Below are 6,000 nucleotides of genomic sequence, written 5' to 3'. Positions count from 1 at the left end.
CAACTTGTTGATGTGAGCAGATGTGAGGAACACTCATGGTCAACAGGGAAGGGATGATTCTGCTGCATATTCTACCTGTCTGGACTTCTTTTGTTTGGGCTTTTCCCTAGGGCTATGGCCCATGTTCTGTTTTGGCGTTTGGTGTATTATCAACTACTTTTATGTCTTTGTACTTATTTCTGTATTTGGCATCGTGGTGTGCCTAGTTTCTCTTTTGTTTCCGCTTGAACAACGGTAAGGAGTGAGATTTGTATTCCAGGACTGCGCCATTCTGTTATACTGTGTGACATTTCCCTTAATTAACTTTATTAATTAAATGGAGTGTTACATTTAATATCTTTATTTTAATATTAACTATATTTTGAAATTTAAAATATAAAATAAGTTTTTTGAATAGTGAAAATAACTGCATTATACTCACTCGTTAATTTTCTTTTGTAATCACTATTATAAATATTATATTAAATAATTATATAATTTATATCGACATCTGTCTTTCAGATTTTAATTTAAAAAATCTTAATCACAAATTGTTTGAATATCCTCTTGAGTAATAAATCTTAGCAGTTTATCAGTAAATTAACTAAACCGACTAGATAAAAACAATAATTCTTATTAGTTTCTTTAAAATTGATAAAAGTTTCTATTAATTAATATATTAGACCATTTAAAATATGATTAATATACAATTTTTTTTTTAATTATTATACATAAAATTTACTATTTATTTACTTATTATCATATTATATTAACATAACATCGATATTGATATTAAAACTAATTATAGATAATGATAACAATTATTATTATGATAATATTGATAACAAAAGATATTATTATTATTATGATAATTTTGATCATCTTCGTTATTATATCGCTTTATTATCATGTTTTTATTTTAATTTATTTTTATGTTTATTATTATTATTATTATTTTATTTTTGGATTTTATTTAACATTTTAGGTTTTATTAAACAAAAGTGAAAAAGATAAATGTATGGATTATATTCTATAAATCAAAAGAAATCTTAGAGATTTGGAAATATTATCAACAAGATGAGTGAAATATTGAATAATCAAATATTATCAACCATGTATCAGATAACCAAAAAGTTGATTATTCAAATTACAAGTTAAAATAATTGAAGAATAATTCAAAGATATGGAATCTCCAAATATTAAAAAATATATATCAAGAATTATCTCTTACAATTTATAAAAGTACAAAAATCAAATCTACATTTTAGGCCTAGTCCAATTATAAAATTCTATAAATTGAGGGTCTAGCATAGGCCAAACACACACTTGGAGAGAAAGAAACTTGATATATCTACACTTGAAGGTAAAAGGGCATTCTAAAGGTTGGAGGCATTCAATTTCAACACTAGTCTTGTATTAGGTATGTCCAAGAGTAGCTAACTCTCTCATGGGATTGGGTGTAATGTATTCTTAATTCTATGTGAAATCAATATAATTCTTTTCCACCACTCTTGTGTTCTATTCTTGTTTTAACTACATGATAATTATTGATTGCATATTTGTGGGTATCTAGTCATTGGACACGATATTAGAACCTATACTATAATAGACAATTAATTGATTGTGCATCTAGACATAGAGTACATCATTAGTCATTCATAACATTAGAATTTTGATCATTAATGCAAACTCTTAATAAGGAAATGTCTAAGACATTAGGGTTCTTATTAAAGTTTAGACTTATTGCTAAGACATTAAAGCTTGTTACATAAGGTGTGAATACTAGAGTGGGAATTAGAAGAATATTGTTTGGTTTTTTTGCTTTAAATTAGATCATATGAAACCCAATTTTAGTGAAGCTTTTATCTTATATTTTTTGCAAGTTCTTTATTTCCATTGTGCCAATTCCTTTTAGTATTTACAATAATTCTAAATTTATTTTATATTTTTTATCTCAACCTAAAATGTTTTGCTATTCTCACCCTTTATCAATAACTCAATTAATTTAAACCACATTAATCCTTGTGGGATACGATATCTGAACTTGTCCACTATATTACTTGTGCGATTTTATACATTTGCCAAACACATAACAATTCACTTATTATCATATTATATTAATATAACATCAATATTGATAGTAAAACTAATTATTAGATAATAATAACATTTATTATTAAGATAATATTGATAACAAAAGATATTATTATTGTTCCTGCGGAAACAAATAAAAGATATTAGAGACACAAATAATGCCTTACCTCAGTCCTTGACCTCTCGAGCTGGTTCCTTTTCGGTTTGCACATGTCATCTGCTAGCGTACACGGCTTAGACCCTTAAGGGGTTACCTGCGGAGAGGGCTCCGACGATCAAGTCAGCAAAGGGCTCTCAAAAAGTCAAATCTTGGTTTAGGGAATTAATGAAAGCGTACCCCTTAATTTTTGGGTCCACCTGCATTTATAGAGTTTATTAATTATATCTGCCATCCTTATGGGCTGGGCTGATATTTGGGCCCTGGATAGGTCTAGGATTGGCCCATGCCCTGTATTGGCGTTATCTGGTTTTTGGGACCTTGTCTGCAATATTCTAAGTTTAATGTTATCAACCTATTACGCATTATCCTTTGAAGTAGGCAGCCTGGGCCACTATGTGGTTCTGCTTGACTGGTTATATACTTAGTAATTTTATTTGTGGAGCTTTGTGTAGGCGGTCTTGGCCATGTGGTTGCCTTGGTCCGCCTAGATATAGTACAATTATTATGATAATATTGATCATCTCCATTACTATATTACTATAATAATGGATCAACCTTCCCTTACTTGCTCGATAGATACAAACTAATGGTTAGCATTTTTCATTGATTTCATTTATTCTTGGTTTATAAGAACTAAGTCGATTCTATACGTATTAATTCTTGTTGAAAATTTTCATAAGATTTATGTGATCACGGTAAAGAATAAAGAGTTAATTATACTATTTTTGTTGTTACATGTAAGCAAAAGTATGATTCAAAGTTACATCATGTAAAACCATGCAAAATGTAGTTCTTGTAGGTTATTGTTGATGTTGTTAAAAAGTTGAGAGTTTTGCTAAATAAGTTGTTTGTTACATTTCAAGGCTGTGGGATTTCAAATAATATTTAGAAGCTAGTGTGATTGATTATATAGGTTGAACTACCTAGTAAATAGAAAGGTTTTTCTTATAGCAAATCTCTTAAATTCTTCTTAGAATGCATGAATGTTTCTTTTGATTAATATTTTAGGTTAAATATGTTTTTGGTCTCTTAACTTTCAGTGAAACTTGAAATTAGTTCATCTTCAAAATTTTGACCCAATTAGTCCCGTAATTTTAGAAATGCATGGGTATAGTCCTTTTAATTAAATTTTGTTAAGTTTATCTGACGTTTCAAATGCGTTTATGATAACATTTGAGTTGCTTTCATTGTTTGACACATTTTCGCTTCAATATTAGTAGAGAAACGCATTTGAAACATAAAATAAACTTAACAATATATGGGTCCAAAGTTTTGAACAGTGAGTAATTCCAATTTTTGCTGGAAGTTAAGTGATAAAAAACATAACCTTGTTATTTTTTTTTTTCTAATGAAAAATATATTGATTAGACTGATAGTTATATATATATATATATATATTTATTTATTTATTTATTGCAAATAACATATAATATTCATCCTTAGTTATCGAACTTGTGAATTTATCGACGATTATATTCGTTGATAATTATTCGTGAATTTACTAACCAATATGTCCGTCATTAATTATCGAGGGAGATATTTGTTGGTAATTACCAATGACATTTACGATCTGTCGGTAATTACCTGTGAATTTATTGACAGATGTTTTCATCAGTAATTAGCAATGGACATATTCGTTGATAATTGTTGACGAATTTTATGATCTATTGATAAATATTACCGAATGACATTTATTGATGGATTTTGACCTATCAATTTTCTGGTAAAAAGCTTTTATTGACAATGTTTTGTTATTTTCAATGAATTTCAAACGCCAATAATATCAATTATTTTTGTTGTATTATTATATACGATAAACATGAAATAATAATACGAAGAATTACAAATTTAATAATAATCCAAAAAATTTAATTATAATATTATTAAGTACCAACCTAATGATGATTTCTATCTTACCATGTGTTACATTATCCACTAACTTTGATTTCTCAACTTTATAGCCATTATGTTCTCGTTCTGAAGTGAGGACAAGAATAACGCTGATCAATCACAAAAAAATAATCTGAGGAAAAGGCAATGGACAACAGAAGAAAATGCAATACTGACAGCATACGTGACAAAACATGGACCAGGAAATTGGAGCGTAGTGTAGAAAAACACTGGACTACTTCATTCTGGAAAAAGTTGTCGTTCAAAGTGGACAGATCATTTAACACCTGGTTTGAGGAAAGGTGCATTTAGCAAAGAAGAACAAAGAAAAGTCATTCGGTTACATGCGTTGATGGGAAATAAATGGGCAAAAATGGCATTGGAGGTCTGAATGTTCTTTTACTTTCTATATTTTTGTTCAAAATCATTAATACTTTGATCAAGATTTACTTACATGCTATGTTATGCTTTTCTGTGTGTTGGTTTAGTTGCCTGGACGAATAGACAATGAACATCAACTTAGGTCATTTCAGTTGTGGTGAAGCTCAATCTTCTTAGATCCTTTTGGCAATGGTTGAGACATTTGCCATCAGTTAGCCCCTTTGACCAGGGGCTTTTCGGCAAATTCAAAAAATTCAACAAGGGTTAAAGGTGTGAAAACACAAAAAGAAAAACCTATCTAGGAAAAATACCACTAGACTAATTTTTATTTGAGCTAACTCTAGAAAATTACATTTTAATGAAACCTAGGAAGAGTACTTTAAAGAACAAAAATAAGCAAAAATCGTATGTTAACAAATTCTCACCCTAAGTATCCTCCATTATTTGAGTCCAATACTTAGTAGAGATAGGATAGTCTCACCAGGAAACTTTGACATCAATACACTCCACACATTAACTAAAGAGAGTAGCATTTCCCATTGGAAATTACTACCTTCTCATTCAACCATATCCAAACATATCAAATCACAACAAATGCTTCATAATAAAAGCATAGTAGTTTATCAAAGATCATTCCATTCATACTCATGTTAATTCACAATAACCATTACCAAATTGGTAAATGCAATCATAAGAAAAATAGTCAAAGAACAACATATCAGACATAAGTCATTAATCACATTCACATATAGTCTTAAATCATCACACCATGTCATACATATACATTTTAACTAAATCCAAACCCGTCTTATAACATAAATTAGCTATGATTTATTTCAAATTACATGTTAATAATTTATCATTTATTTTCTATTGCATTAACATAACATTTAATTTCAAATGGTGAAAATAATTTCTATAACCATAAACATTTAATCAAAGAGCCCAACAGTCAAAGTGAAGAATCATAAGTCTAGGATCAGTTGTAAAAGTTTCAATCTGATCCAATGATTAACAAAGTGAGAATAAAAAATTTTCTAAGAGAGTCCAGCACTAGATTCCCCGATGCTCATAGTCAAGTAAGCGCCTAGTGCGACCTAGGGATGACCCAATGCCCTAGACTCTTGGAGCTCACTATGAAGTGAGCTTCCAACAGTTCCAAAGTTACAACCAATGCTCTGGACCACTGGAGCTCACTGACTTGAGTCATGTGAGTGGTTCCCAACGGTTTTCTAGTAATGCATGACGTTGTATCAAAATTTTAACTCCCACTTTGACTTGAATAGGCCTACCAACTTGACTATCCATGCAACTTTAATTCCTCCTTAGGAATAACTTAATTTAGTTGAAAATAACCATCAAATAAATCAAATTAGACAATCCTAGACAAATTGTGATAGCTCCACATGCAACAATACTAAAACAAACCAAAAAATATATATATTCTAGCCAAATAAATCACAACTGAATTCCATCATTATACTCAAGCAATTTAC

This window comes from Vigna unguiculata, chromosome 7, assembly GCF_004118075.2.
Source record: "Vigna unguiculata cultivar IT97K-499-35 chromosome 7, ASM411807v1, whole genome shotgun sequence".
In the NCBI taxonomy this organism is placed as follows: Eukaryota; Viridiplantae; Streptophyta; class Magnoliopsida; order Fabales; family Fabaceae; genus Vigna; species Vigna unguiculata.
The sequence above is the reverse complement of the archived record's forward strand: the minus strand, read 5'-3'. Positions refer to the sequence as shown.